Raw genomic sequence first — 16949 nt, 5'->3', positions numbered from 1 at the left:
TATAAGAGCTAGAGACACCAAATTTTGCCTTATGTGTGTACGCTATAGGAGTTTGTTTTATTTTTTTGATTTTTTCCCCCACTTCCTCCCTATGGGGATTTTTCCGTAACGCCGTTCGTATAATCGCCCATATCTCGGAGACTATAAGACCTACGGACACCAAATTTTAGTCCCAGATGCCTTATGTGAATACGCAGAAAATGTATATTTTGGAATTTCCCCCCCTTCCCCTCTCCCATGCAAATCGCGATTTTCTCTAACTCCGTAAATCTTGGAATTTAGAATTAAAATTTTGTAAATACCCCCAGTTAGTAATTATGTGTCCGTACGCCAAGTTTCATCATGATAGACCGATTTAACAAGAAGTTATAGCGCTGCTCAAGCGCTGCCCAAGCGCTGGCCGCGGCTGTTGTTGATGTTGCTGTTTGGTTGACTGCTAACATGTTTACACAGACACAAATAGATGCGCATAGGCATACATACACTCACACAGACGCAATTGCTATGTAAATGTGCAATTATACACCCTTTACGTGAATTCGAATACCGAGAAAGGTAAAATCGATCATTGTAAACATATGTACAGAGTATTTCAAAGTCGGGACACCCGACTTTAGCTTTTTTACTTGTTACTTCTGCAAGAGGCGCATATAACTCAGTATCAGAAGCTTGTCTGGGTGCAGGGTATTTCATCGTTCAGCTTGCTTGACTGTAGCGTTCTCCCTTGTTTTAATTCAAATTTACTTTCAGTAATAATACTTTCTTGTTATTTTTAGTTATCGGTATTGGACTGATTCCATTATTTGTTTAACCTCCTAACTTTATGATGGAGAGGTAACATTCTAAGCTATGGTAAAACATAAAAGACTAGTTATCTGCCGCACTCTATTTTCTTTAGAGTACAGCTTACCTCAACAGACCAACCTAAATTTGCTTTGATAAGCCGCATTCAAGTAGTTTTCGCTTTTCATGCTATTGTATGCATCGTTGTGGTTACACCTTCTCTCCCCATAACCCTTAGCCTTGACCAGGTTCGGCAGCTCGACTCAGCAATAACTCAGCCCTCGACTAAAAGCAAGTGCCCTGCACCAATTAGGCCCACTGGAGTGGCCGTGCATGTGCACATGTCTTTTATTGTGGGTGTGTGTGTGTGTGTGTGTGTGTGTGTGTGTGTGTGTGTATTCGAGTGTGTACGTGTACGTATGGGTTTTTCGAAAGCTGCTGGTCCTAGCCAGCATAAGCCCAAGCGTTCGTGGCAACCCTTTTTTGCTTTGCAGCCTTTAAGGCCAATTAAAAAGTGTTTGGCATGCTCGTGTACTTTTCGCTTGCTAATTTGTTCAGCTTATGAGTATTTCAACTAAAAGGCTCGTCCCTTTAGCCAGTGTCGAGGGCTGCAAGGCACATAACTTATTAATTAGGCACTAATTTCAATGTAAATGCAATTTTAATTAAATTCAACATTTTTAGGGCTGAGCGGTAAGGGGGGAAACGCCCCGCAGTTAACGCCCAGCCAATGGGCGATGGCAAAGGAAAATTGCAAATAAAACGTTTCAAATTAAATTTCTACTTAATTGTTAATTAAAGTGCAATAAAAGTGGCAATTACTTCCTGCTGCTGCCGCTACTCAAATGACTGCACCATGAACAGAGTCTTGGTGAGACAACTGGTCCTTGTCTGGCAGCTATGGGCCTGTCCCCCATGTCATCTAATTTTCAATTTTTTCTCTTGCCTTTTCCTCGCACTCGTCAAATATCAACCTTTTTAATTTGCTTATAAAATCTTCACAAAATTATATTGCTGACAGTTTCAAATCACAAACTACTATACAACCCCAATGCAAAATTACAGGCACAGACACGAACATGTGTGTGTGTGTGGACGGGATACTCACCCATGCAACACACACTCACACATACATGTTCGCACACGCAATGAGTTACGGTGTCACAGTGACAACAACAAAATCCAATTTAGGGTTTGGGTCGTGAGACGCACGGCATGGGTGCTTGTGGCCATAGCCGAATCGTCGTCGTCGTTCGTTTAAAGCCACAAAGCGAAAACCGTTACAAAGCCACATTTCAAACACAGACACACACACAGACACTCACACACACACACTCCACACAACTGCATAGGCACACATTGAACCAAGCACGATGGGACTCGGAAAGCCGATTATCTTTTCATGCCACATTTGTATCTCTAAAAAGTCAAATGACACTAATCTGAATTCCAGAAGAGAGACAATGGCAGTGGACGGGGTGAGAAGAGTGCGGGAGCTGGAGAGAAATATTCAAAAATATGGTCGGACCACAGCGCACATGTGTGGCCACCAACAAGAGGTTTCAGTTTTGGGAAAATTGTTGCAGCGTAAGCGCAACGAGGCAGTAGGCAACAGGCAGATGGCAAAAGATCAGAACATGGTCTTACATTGCGTATACGCTATGTTGGCCATGCTGTAATTTCTGGTTGCTTCTCTGTATGCGACCTCCAAACATTAATTTGGATTTTAATAGTGTTGTCTTTTGTGGCACAGAGCATCCTGACTCTTGAGCGAATTTATTAAGGGGGGAACGTACTGAGGTATGCATTAAAGTTTTTACATTTTCCTTCCATTTTCAACGATGGTATACAAATTTTCTTTTGCTGTTCGTAACGCATGAATAAAATCATATTAGATTCCATAATTAACAGTAAAAAAAAATATATTTTTTTTAACATAACACAAATTTATAATTTATACATATATTCGAACAAAAACGTAAAATTCTTACAACCGGTTACGTTAAATGAAACGGTGGCAATGCCATCAAATTATTCCACGATTCGTTCAGCACCTTCTCCAAAACTTTTGACGTATCATTTAGATATTCTTTGTGACGACAAATTATTTTATTACTAAAAGAAGTCGCTATACACAAATATTGCATATCGTTTTAACCACACAATTGGCTTTTACTGTAAAACAAAACCATTTCCAGAATAAATGCTGTCTAAGATTATTCGAATATTTACAGTTTAATGACGGAGTTATTTTTTTAAAAGATAAGTAATTTAGTTAGGCACTAATTTCAACAATACTATTAACAGCCGATGTGGTACGCTTTTCCTTCATAATAGATGTATGGGAGGCGCAGCATTGATCCTGCATCGCAGTTTCCTTGGAGATATTATTATCTGCCAGGCTGCAAGTTCAGTATAACAATAATTCGCTCTTCTCAAAATACTAGTGTATATTTTAGATGAAGGGAATAATAAAATAAGTTTAGACGTTAGTAAATACTATATATATTATCTTGCGTGTTTATGTTGTTTATTCTGCCGAATCGGAAATAATATATAATAGATATAAGTCGAAATTCCGAATTCATTTGCACTCCGAACACTTGGATACGCTTTTATTTATCTATTAAAAGTTCGTTGTTTGTCTCTGGCAAAAATTTGTTTCTATGAATATGAAAGCTCCGGCTAAAAAGGAAATAATAGGGAAACAAAAGCGTCAAGTCAGTTCATAACTTTAAAATGCTTAGGTATTTTTTTAGGGCTTAACGCATTGCATGTATACTTTGTGTACTGCTACGCCTGTTGTGGTCGTTGTTGGTCACATATAAAGTAGAGTTTATCTCAAGAATGTAGATTGCCTGTAAAATATTTAATTACACACTATGGAACACGCACACACATACACGCATTTCCACATATAGCGGCAGACGCCATGCTGTTATCCCTGCCTGGGCTTACAAGCACTTACATGTGTATTTTTATATGTACGAGCATGTATGTGTGCATGTGTGTGTGTGTGTGTGTCTGTGCGTAACCTTCCTTGTTCACTTGGCAATTTCAAAGTGTTGCCTTTGAGTGTGCTCCACACAAGTGTCACTTCTGTGCATGGCTATGTGTTGTCATCATCATGTCTATCTTTCTGTGAATGTGTACGTGCATAGATATGTATGTGCGTGTATGTGTGTGTCTGTGTATCTTTTATACGGTTTGTTGTTTATTTATTTTCCGTTGAGATTGCCAACACCTCCGACCCGCAAAGTTCGCTCTTAACTGTCAAATTGTTAAGTTGTTTTTGCATTTTTAATAAACTAGCGCTCCTCCTGCGCTGCATGCGCAATGAGCCGAGGCTACATTGAGAGTCAGTTTTGCATATGAAATGTGGCCCAGGACGGCCGTCGACTCATGCATGTTTCAACGCGCACCTTCGCTCTCTCACTCATTACTGAGACGCTGCCATCGCGTAATGTGCCAAAATGCTAATTATGTTTATTGAGCGCGAGCGACCACAAACGGAACAACAATAACAAGAGCAACGAGGCAATTCGGTCGCTTATTTTTCACGCCCACCCCAAACACACTTACATAAGTATAAACAAATAAGGAAAACTTCATTATGCGAATGGAGAAAGCAGCGTGAGGCAACACAGAGTCACGAAAATCACGGTCCATTTGGTCTAAATCTGTTTGCAGCTTTCATGGAAAGCTTCAACTACAGCTAGCACTTGGAAACAATTAAATAGTTACATTTTCATGTACATTTCAATTAAGTACCTGAACAATTTTTTAAAATTATTTTCTTTAACAAAATTTATTCAGTGAAGACTGCTGCTTCGATAACCAACTATAGCAACCTCTTTTGGAAGCTGCAACTCCCCATTTCTAGTTTGTTTTTTTTTTCAACTTGATGCCGTAAGAATGAACGTTTGCAGCCGACTCTTAAAAAAAATTATTTCTTTTTAAGTTCAAATTTTTATATACATTTCTCTACGAATCGAGTTTATGTCTCTCTAGATATAATGACTCTTGTCTGGTTTTTTTGTGCCTACCAAAAATTTGAACCAAAACAATAATTCTTATGGCTATAAGTAGCCTTAGAGTTAACGATATCTTTCTAAAATTGACATAAGCATGACCAAAAAGAAGAAACATAATGTTAGATAATCCAAGCAATACGGGAACTAAAAAGCCACTGATATCAGAGAACGAACAGCAGTCGTACAAATTAGGCACTTCAAGCAATAGTCATTGTTTTAAATACTTAAGAATTTTATTTAGGAAAGATTAGGATAGGATAGGATACTCACCACCAGACTTACAAATATGTAACTTCTACTGGTGCCATCCTTCGATGACGAACAGGACGTTGTTACAATAAATATACAGACATACATCGTAGCATTGCACGATAAATACAACAACCATACGGTAAGGGTATTACATTAAATTCAGTCTATAAGCAACAATTAGAAATGTTGTATAAGTCAAATCTAGGATGGTGTGCCATTTTTTTGATAATTATATCAATTTTAAAAATCCGCTTTTATCGATCAAGTAGTTATAATTTGTTAGAAAACATTGACATGTTGGTCAGATTTACTTTTCAGATATTAATAACTAATCCTAAACTGACAATGTTGAATTAGATATTAGGTTTTATTTTGGGAAGCTTTACATTTATTACATTCTCCTTTAGGCTTTATCACTGGCCATTACTAGGGAGTTTATTCTTCTCTATCACGTCACACACCCGTCTCGAATCAGTGTGTGTATATAAGCATTGTGTATAGCTTGTATACAAATATATGTATGTAATTCCCCAATTGGATTGCCACCACGCCCAGCGCGTAAATCGGCTTTGACCTTTAATGAGGTGTGCGCTGCGTACGACCAAAGGCGCCTGGCGGACTCATGGCGGGCCGGTCGCACAAAAGTTTGCATTATATTTGCGCGGAGTGGCGGCATGTGGCGGCGGAGCCAGAAGGTCATTTTAAAAATAAGCTACCACAAACGGCAGCAACTACAAGGTGGCACGGTAGCCAGTGAAACATCTGACAGCTTGTCGATCAGTTCGTCACTCAGGCGGGCAGTCAGTCAGGTTGTTACAACCTGAAACCATTTCGCCATAGCCTTGAGCACACCCTAATAACTGCCAACGACAGCGAGAGCGCCAGGCAGTCTTCTTCGCACTGACATTGGGTGTGGCTGCCTCAGTGGCCTCCAATGGGACTTTAACTGTGGCTCGGCCTGGCGTGCGTCTAGGCGCTAAATACGCGCCACTGCCAGCCAACACAACTCAGCGGCGATTTCCTTTTCCGCCTTTGTGCTGCCAATGCTATTGACGTTTATTGGCCAACTGCGATTGCGAATGTGTAGGTGTTCGTTTGTGTGTGTGTGTGTGCGAGATGCTCGTTTCATTTTGTTCTTTTTAATTTCTTTCTTCAGGTAGCTTGCGCGCTCAATCCGCACAAAGCACATAATTAAAAGCGACATTTGCTTGGCTTTTGCATTTGCTGGTTTGCTGGATTGCTGTATTGCTGCGCTGCCTTCATTGCCTCACTGTCTAAATGACTGACTGTCTATCAAATCAGGAAACACGCTGACTGTTGCCCGACATTACAGAGTTTTGCGATTACGAAACTTTAATTACAGAATTATATAAAGTGGATGTGTACCTAATTAATGATTGCGTGCATTTCAATTATGTAGCATCTCAATTATAACCGAAAGCAATCGTATCTAAGCTGGCTGTGAAGTATTAAGAGCAGTGATGTTTGAAATTACCAAATGAGAGACAGCCTTGGCAACAGGTAGACAAAATACCCCATATTGGCCAAATCTGATTGAAGAAGAGACGAATGCCGAAAACGGCCAAACAATGACTGGCAAATAAAACCAGAAGCTGCCCAATATAAAGAAAACACAGCAGCAATACTCGGTCGAAGATGGACAAAGACAGAAAACGGCCTAAAAATTATTGAAAGCAGAGGACAAAGAGGAAGAAGATCATTAAAAGTCAAATCAATACAAAACGAATTGAAAAGAGCAAATCAGGGGCTAAAAGCACAGCAAACAAAGATCGATAAAAGAGAAAAACAAGCAACCAAAGATTGGTAAAGAAAATTGACAAATGGGCAGAAAAGATCGAAGAAGGCAGAATAATTTATTTAATTGTCTATTTATGTCAACAAACATTGACTGTCAACATAGGAGAAAAATACTTGTATATAAAAATTATAAAAAGCATCTTATAAGCTAGAAAAGCCTCAGAAGGAGGAATCTAATCAAACGACAATAATATCTAATTAACGCCTCCGACCCGGTGGGGGAATATTATTTGCCCTTCGGCTAGCCAAGTGTGGTCAGAGGCGTCAATAGATCCACCGGTATAATAGGACAGAGATGAGACGCGCGGAAAAAGGGTAGACTAGAAACATGGAAAGCAAAGTAAAGACAAAGGCAGATACATAAGCAGGATCAGGCAATGCTAACTAAATAGACACACACAGAATTGATACTCACAAAAATGTCAAAAAAGTTTACAAACAAAGCCAGCAAAGAAAGCCTAAGGTAAAGAAGGAGATCACATACGCTTAAAGAACTGCTCAACAAACACACTCACATACCATTAAAATGCTCTTATTGTCTTGCATTTTTATATACAAATAAGTCAGCCCTCGCCTTTCTTAAACTGAAATGTGATGTAGAAAGCCAAGGCTGTTGGCAGCTGCGCTATTTCATTTGGTAAAGTGGCAGACCCAGCCTAGCACAACGTTGCGTATGAGTTATGTGCAATATTCATACATATGCGACGCTAATTATAAGCGTTTCGGATTCCATGTAATTACGCTCATGTGCGTAAATGTTTGTGTTTGTCTCTCGTCTTTATATTTTTAGCACACACTTGCTTTAATAAATCACTTGGCTTTGTGAGTATTAAGGCCTAAGCTAAGAAGAGGCTTCTCATTTTGATGCATGTAACGACTTTGGGGCGACATTTTAAAGCAGTTGCCAGCGGCTTGTTGTTTACGACCAAATGACCTCAACACCTGCAGCTAAGCAACCTTACGGCTACACTCCCCCATATTGGAGTATATAGTAGCCACGATTTCAGGCTTGCTTGCGTGCAAAAAAACAATCATGTTCGCCAGACACAGACACAGACAACAACAAAAAATTGATTGTGGCCCTATTTAATAATTTATACCTATTAAAGATTCTTTATTCAATCAACGCACACCCCAAAGCACATATATATATCTATGCCTGATATTACATATGTGTGTGTACATAATATACTTAATTAATTTTCATAAAATGTTTTTGCATAATGCATTAAAAATATAAAGTGGCAGCTGTGTCAGTATCGCTTTAATATGATTGCCTTTGGCTTTTAGAAAAAATAGCTATGAAAAAATATTTATAATACAATTGTGCAACTTTGTTCTGAATTATGAAGGGATTAAAATGCAACCAAAGATTGTGACGTCTACCTGCCGGCTTTTCTTGTCCACAAAATGAAAATAAAATGAAATAAAATACGCATAGAGCGGATTTGAATATCATGTAAAGGGAAAGTCTGCCGGGCATTGTCGGACAATGGCATGCCATACAATGTCCTGGCTACAGGCTCACCAGGCAAAAGTTGTCTGAACTCTGCTGGCAAAAGTTTGCACACATGGACAAAAGGAAGGGAGTTGGCTCTGGCCAACCCACACAACCACTAATGCACCACCACTGACCGCATCAAGTTGCATGTGCTTGACCTATTGCGAATGAAGGAGAGCAGTGAGAATACCCTTTGGCTGCATCGTTAAGCGGTTGTAACAGATTTAGCTGCCACATCTAATTGAAAGTTTGTTTGCTTCTGGTCTAATGTTGCACACTCAAACGTGTCTCTCTTTCTCTTATGGGAGGAGGGCTTTGGCGTGTCTGTGGTGTAGGTATATGCAAATTAGAATTTCATTTGGTTGCACATGAAATGAACACACACGCCAGTGTTCACCTGCAAGTTCAAAAGTATTCACTTAAAATTGCTCATACGCACTGTTGCTCGTGTGCGCAAAAGTTGAATGCGCTTGAACACGCCCCTCGACCTGCTTTTATTTATCTCTCATTCGCTCTACAAAGAGAGAGATGGAGAGCTCTACTTTAATGTTGAAATAAAAGAGTCGAGCGGACGTGTAATACTACATACTTATAAGTAAAAAGATTTCAATGGAACCCACTTCTGTCTATATAAACGATAAGTAGCGTTGGTGGATTAGACTGATCTTTTGTGCAGGCTTTCAAAATATGTTCGAAATTTATGATTTCAAGGTAATACATATGTACTTTTTTTCGTTTTGGGTTCAGCTACGGAATTGAAAATTAAAAACGTATCAATGTAAATGAAATTGTCTGAGAAAGCACAACAGATCGATAACCTGGAGCACCACATTGGTATCATGTGAAACACCCAGATTTGATAAAGCTCAATTAACCTTTTATTTAGTTTAGGTTTTCAAAAAATAGTAAGGAATATAGTGTAGACCTTTTAAGCAATGTTAACAGAAAGTAACATTACACACGTAGTCATAGATGTAGCAAAGGGGAGGCAAGACTACTATATTTGGGTGGAAAACTTAAAATTGATTAAAACATAATGATGTGAATTGAATTGTCGATTATATAGTAGTTTGAGGAAACATTTGAAACTAAATCATATGTGTATATTATCAGCTGATAAAATATCATTCTTTGTTTTTTATGAATCTCTCCGATATCTAGTCTACAATAATGTATTTCATGTAGCAGACATCCTTTTATTTGAGTGTTTTAACATTTTATTTTACGATTGTTTGTTCGTTAGTATACTACCAGAATACCAGAATATTCTATTAATATACATTAGGTAGAAACAATATCTTACCTCTCCCTCAATGAGATCTTGCTCATGCACGTAGTCTGGGGTGGTTCCCAGTTGAAACCTGCGTAAAATACGACCACTCTTATACGTGTACCCTCAAGCACTCACATAGGCGAGAGCCGTGCGTAGTACATAGCCAACAAGCATTCAGTCGTGCATGTGCCTTTCTTCATTTATTTGTATTGACATCTGTCCGAGCGTGAAGACGAGGCGGCACCAACCAACCACGACGTCGACATCAACGTCAACGAGGTGCCAAAGAAATGGCTTAGAAAAACTAAAAGTGTTGGCCTTACACTGCCCTCAAGCTTGACAACTGCAGCCAGAACGTGTCAATGAGTTTTTAAGCTTTCTGTGCATCAGCTGCCTCCTGTCCAGACAGGACTTCTTAGCTTACTCATGAGCTGAGGCTGAGGATGAGACCGAGACTTATGTTGTTGTGTGCCACATTCTCAGCACTCTTGCTATTATTACTCGCATTTCTTTTCAACTTAACATGTTGCGGCTGCTGTTATGATGGCAGCATGAGGCATGAGGGCCCCGAATGTAAACAGACAAATACGGCAACGAAAAAATGAGTTGGCAGGATGGCAGAATGGCAGAATGGCAGGCTGTGTACCAAGCGACAACGAGGAGTAGAGCGTGTGCGTGAAAGAAAAACACAAACAGAAAACGGATTATTTGTTTTCGGCAGCTTTTGTTTACCTTCTTTTTTGCGCACTCTGCTGGTGCTAATGTTGCCTTCATCTGCAGTCATGAGAAGGCCAACCACCAGGCCCAGCACTTTGCCGCCTCCGTATGCAAAGGGATAAACAAATGAAATTCTGGCTTTTGTATATGGGAATACTCGTATGTTGTAGGTGAGTGTGTCCTGCAGCAGCCCACACTGTGTTTGTTAACTCAATAAGTCATAATATACAGATATTATGGTTCAACCCCATGACAGATGCATCTCGTTGAAATGTAAGTTCTTGCTAAGTACTCCAACAAAGCTGGTAACCCATTTAGAGGTCTTGCCGTTTAAAATAACAAACACATGACAATGACAATACGAGTATGGCCTTTGATATTATTAGCTTTATAATGGAAAAGCCCCAATTTACAATTCAAAATTACTTTATTGTTAGTCAAAAAGAATGCTACCTTACAAAATGTATACCCTGTGCCCGGCATAATAGCGGACTTTAGATTTATACTCAATAAAAAGGGCAATAAAGTTTATACTTGTATTTTAAACACTTCAGTATCTACAGTTGCTGATATTGAAAATTATGGAGCTTAGTTTTGTATTTGCTGAGAATTCATTATAATGCTAATAAAACATATTTAAGGTGACGAACCGTGATGCTCTGTGGCCATCACTCTCCTTTTGGGCCGTTCAATGAGGCTCATTTTTATTGCAAAAATGTTTGCCGGCTCATTGGGCAAAGCCTATCAAACGACAGGACATTCATGTGCGTGCTCACACAATGACCCTCTCTCATAAATCATTTGGTCTGTGGCACAACTGCTGTTACATGCCGCACACTTGTGCATGGTGTATAGTTTAATCTTCGGGTCATAAATATGAATTCATGGCACTCAAAGCTTCAAACAGCCGTCGTCCTCCATTCTCCAAATATTTTCCATATCAAATCAAAAACCACGCACGTTCATCAAACTTGTGGCCGGCCATGCAGCTTCTCGAGGCAGCCGGCACACACACACACTAAGACACAGTCGTTGTTATGCTCTCATCATTGTCAACATTTTCATAACCGAAATTAATGCCGCCCTGTTGGCAACCCTGCCCTGCAGCAGTGTGCTCGACTTTTTCACCGTTTTTCTTCATTCTTTTTTTTTTTTGCTCTGCTATGCTCATAAAATGACAGATATTCCGAGGATTTGTTGCTGCTGCGTTGACGGCTACGGCGGCTGGCCTCAAACTTTTTGCCACAACAAACGCGCGACATTTTCAATATGTTGGCGTTGAAAGAGCCAACACACGCACACATACACTTGCACAGACACACAAACATAAACACATAGATGTAGCCACGCGCACATGTAACCTGCAAAAACAAACAAAAATAGCCAACACTTTTTTTCAGCTGGACGCTTGCATGACCAGCACACAGGCTGTTTGGGGTGGTCATGGGTGGGGGTGGTGGTGGTTGGTGGTGGTGGCACCGGTAGTGGTTTGGGTCATTTGGACACACACACACGTACACGCGTACAAGTTGACGCCCTTTCAGTGTGCCAATGGTGACAACGTTATTAAAATCTCATTCAAAGTCAGCAACGTGCAACGTGTGTGTGTGTGTGTGTGTGTGCATGTGTTTCTGTGCACATGTGTGTTAAATTTACAGTGAACACATGCTGCACATGATTTCCCTTTTATATCCTTGAAAAAGAGTTCGGTTGTTCATTTCTGACTTACTTGTATATATAATAGTATCAGTCATTATATTGAATTGCTCATTTTGTTCATCGTTTTCTTTCATTCATTCATTATTTATTTTTTTTTTTTTTTTTTGTTCATTACCGTTTTTGTCAGTTTTTTCTCTTCATCATGCGCTTTGCTCTACCTTTTATATAAATAAGCGAATACTATAAAAGCGACTCAGCTCGAATACATTGCGTGTTTTGAGGTTTGTAAAGCCCAAGAGAAGGCGTGCAAGACTTTATCAATAGTCACTTGTAGTTTGTTATTATACCTGTATGATGAAATGCGATGTAAATTGGATAACTACAAGTATATGTGTTATAAAAATGAAAAATCGCTTGTATGTTAAATTTGTTTGAAAACCACACTGAACATTGAAAAATCTTTGAACGTGCATTCCTATGTTGCAATATTACTCCAACTTATATATCACAAAACTGCAACAATCTGTTCATATGTATCTGGAGAGCGTATATACGCTTCGGTCCAATGAACTTTCTTGATTCCATGCTTAGTGCTGCGGTCACTAATTTACATGCAATTTACAAAAGTCGCGTACGCCTGACAAACAACATTTTCTATTCTCTATTATTATGGTTGATCTACAGGTAATTTGTATGAATATAGTATCTAAGCTCACCCACGCAAGCAGGTATATACAAATATAGAGAGTAGCTACAGAAAATATTTCCCCATCTAAATTATGGCGACACCATTCACACAATGAAGCTTTTGTCTATTATAAGCATACAGACACAAGTATTTGGGGGCTGCTCATCAAATTAGGCAGCAAATTATGCAAAATGTGTACACTTCATTTAAATAATGACGATAATTAGATTTGCATTAGCTGTATAATGCTTGCGATGCATGAATGAGATAAATCGATTTTTGTAGTTCGGCGACTGTAGCCTAGAAGGGGTGCAGGGCAATACATTGTGTATACGCCACGTTGGGTTGTCCCCCTTTTTCTGATTTTTAATTTCCTGCAAACAGCAGCAAATAACAATAAGAACTAAATCCAACATATTTTGTGTCAATAGGCCTGGGCGCAAATGCATAAAAAATAAATGAAACAGCCAGAGAGAGCGCATAAGCCAAAAAACAAATACGAAACCTCAGTTACAGCCATTGCCAAATACTATACCAAAGGGGCAGTGTAACAGAAACATTACAAAAATGTTTGCGGCAATGCGACGCGCGGCTTGGCTTGGCTCGGCAGACTGATTAAATTGTTAACGGAAAAGGCAGTCGCTCCAGATCCCCGAGCAAAGCGTAAGAAACTAATTCGGCAGGCAAGTGTCGGGGTTGCCTTTAGCAGTCGTTGGCCGCTGGCGGGCAACGCTTTGTCAGCGCCTTAGTCTGTGGGTTCAGTTTCATCGATAAGCGTCAACATTGCCGCAGAGAACACCATCAGCGACAATAGCAGCAAAAAAAAACCAAAATTTTTATATAAGTAGTAAAGCAATAGTGACTGTGTGATACTCTTCTTTCATGCAAAGCATTGCATATTCCCAATTCCCAAAAGTTGTAATTGACTTCTGACAAACAAACATTAGAAAGATACTGATCTGAAGGAGCGCATTCTTAGGTTTTCATCAACAAAGTGAAAAGGTCTTGGCGAGACCTGAACAAATTTGTTGCCAGTTAAATAAATTGATGTTAGCCTATTTATATATTTATACGGGTATATATTTATTAATTCGACAAATGGAGCCCAACTACTGTATACTTATATACAGTATATTTTAAAGAGCGTGCGGAGAATTGCGTGCGATTAGATCACGCGATCGACGCGTAACCTTTCTCTGCAGTTAGCAACATTTTATATCTTTGGCACTTTCAAAAAAAAAAATTGAAACAGCTGGGAAAGCTGAGCTTTTGACATGTTAACATATTTTTGTATCCCTTTGTTCTTACCAAAAAGTACAAAAATCGAGCTAGAAAGTATATAAAAAGGACAGAAAGTTTTGTTCGGAAGTGGGCAAGCGATGATAGAAAGATGTCTGAAAAACGAGAGACAAATATCGGCCATATTGTCACCAAATTCTTCCTTATCCCTTCATCAATGATAAATAAAATGGCAGCAAAAGGGACTTGATGTGACTTCTCATCAATTATGCTCAGATATTGGTGGCTATTATTGACTTTTGAGGTGCTTGATCTCAATATTAATGCAATCGCCGATTGCTTTCAAGCATAGTCGTAAATATCATGTTAAAAAATTAGTTTTTGACAAAACTTAATGTACAAGTATATACTTATTAGGGTCGAAATTTCCATTGCTATTCTTAGGAAGATGGCTAATCAAAAACTTTTGATGAGGCTGAAAAGAATGAGAGTAGGAAACAATAAGTGTACTTTTACATAAAGATACATCTGCTCAATTTTTAGGTATTGCTTCACATTTTACTGAACATACTTATAATAAGAGCAAATAAAACAATTATTCTAGATATCCATTCAAAATTCAATAAAAAAGCAATCATAACATACTCTAGTAGGAGTATATAGAACAGACCGATTTATATACGAGTATGTACTGTAGAATAAGAATTAAAAAAACTAATAAGATTTTCTTTGAACAAATCCTTTAACCCAATCGTGGTGTTACATCTTTTATTTGCAAACTTAGTAAGCCCACGTGCAGGGCACAGAAAAAAACATAGTGTTTGGGTGCGGATTTTGGGTTTGGTGTTCCTCGACCAAAGGGAAATACATTTTTATGGACAATTTGGTTTTTATGTCAATTTACTGTTGTTTCCCAATGAAAATAAAAGAAATTTCATGAAGTTGCGCCAAGCGTGTTCTTTGTGCTTGGGGCGCCCATTAAAGTGTGGCAGGGAATCGTTGAGTAAGCGCATCAGTTGGTCTCTTGATTGGTTGTGTTTGCAGTCTCTTCATTTTCGGGTATTATTGTTAGTACAACACGATGTGATAATTGTCCTGAAGCCAAGCGTTGCAAATGCCAAATCGTTATTTGGAATTTGACATTTTCATGCACTACTTTAAAGATTAGCTACGAAACACATTGGGAGCCTTGAGAGGCATTAACGAAGTGGTCTTAGCGCTTAAGCTGTACATAAACCATCAACAACATCGACAGTATAAAATATATAAAAATTTAGCAACATTTTTTATCACATTTTAACACATAATAAAGTCAGCAACAAAATTTAACGAAACGCCTGTAGTTTGAGGCAAACGCTTCATAACATGGAACACGAAACTCGCAAGCAAATTGGATATTTAAAAAGATCAACTAAAGCTATTGGTTTAAAGGCTACTAAATACAATAAATACTCTACAAGTATTTCTCACGTGTAATTCGAAAGGAAAGACAAAAAATTCAAAATTTTATTATTCGTCACAGTAGGCAGTAGACGTTAAGTATTTAAATCAACAATCACTTTATTATAAACTAAACACAGCATTGAACTGCAATTCAGCATTATTGAATAATAAGCGCATTTAGTAATGCATTGTACTAATTTAACTGAAATTAATTGCAAGTGAAAAGCTTTTTCAATTGCTTTTACATTTAAAGTACAGCCTTGGTTTCCTGTGTTCAGAAAATAATTTATATGACCAAAAAACACCATAAGGAACATCCTATATATAAATAACAAGTAGAGAAGCTAAAGTCGGTATCCCGACTTTGAAATACTGTGTACATATGTGTAGAATAATTATGCGTGTATGTGTGTGTCTGTGTATGTCTCGTGTGCCTGAGCAAAGCAGTAACAACAACAACAACTGCGGGCACTACTTGGTCTTATGTACATATATGGCTATAACTTCCTTATAAATCGGCCTATCGAAATTCCAAGAATTACGGGAGTTACGATTTGTGCATTTCATGTACAGAGTATAAAAATATATTCCTAATCAGCAAAACAACTCAATCTAGACATGTACATGCAGAATCTGGAATTTTCCCTGCTGTTATTAATCAGCATGGTGATAGGGTCTATATCTCCATGAGTAAACATCTCAATTACTAAAAATTCGCATTTTCAAAAGGTATTAAAAAATTTAAGAGAACTGGTACAGTATAAGTGAATTCACATCTAAAATTGTACTTTTTGGTGAGAAGGCAACAAGGTACGAAAATAATAAATAAACAAGTAGTAAAAAAGTACTATGTATTAATATTATATTATTATGTATATTAATATTCTGTAGATATACATCGATGCCAATAATATACTTGTACATAACCGCCAACTTTTAATCACTATAATTTGTAATACTCCCTCCACTCGAACTAATATTCAATTTGAATTAACCCTAGTGTTCATAGCAGAGTGCTTATTAGAAGGCTACCTAATACAGAATTCCATTCAGTTCAATTTATTGGTTTAATTTCAGCTTTTTACTCATTTTTTTTTGCCTGCAATTCACAACAAATCAGACTCTGCTTTATGTATGCCATCGAATACTAAACATAAATCTCTAAGGAAGCGCGTGCAATTTGAAAATGAAGGCACAAATTGATGCTCTGGTATGCAGGCTGCTGTTGTTTAATTTGGCTCGAGAGCATTTCTTTCGCTCTGGCACTTGGTAGGCTGACCAGCAGCAAGCTGGTCCATTTCCTTTTGACCTTTTGGAATGGCACATAAATATGCGGCAGTGAAAGATTTTTTTTACTGTTTGCTGGCGGGAGTTGTTTTTCATAGTAAGGCAAGAATCGTTCTTCGTTCGCAGGACGAGTCCTTTGCACTGCTCTCTGCTGCATTTTTATTAAGGCACCATTTATAATTCATTTTGCGCTAATTTCGACGATATTGTTGATGCCATCGTTCTCTCAGCTCTTCTTTCTGTCCGTCCTTCTAT

Source organism: Scaptodrosophila lebanonensis, unplaced genomic scaffold, assembly GCF_003285725.1.
Source record: "Scaptodrosophila lebanonensis strain 11010-0011.00,11010-0021.00 unplaced genomic scaffold, SlebRS2 tig00000024-arrow-pilon, whole genome shotgun sequence".
Lineage (NCBI taxonomy): Eukaryota > Metazoa > Arthropoda > Insecta > Diptera > Drosophilidae > Scaptodrosophila > Scaptodrosophila lebanonensis.
This window is presented reverse-complemented; position numbering follows the sequence as displayed.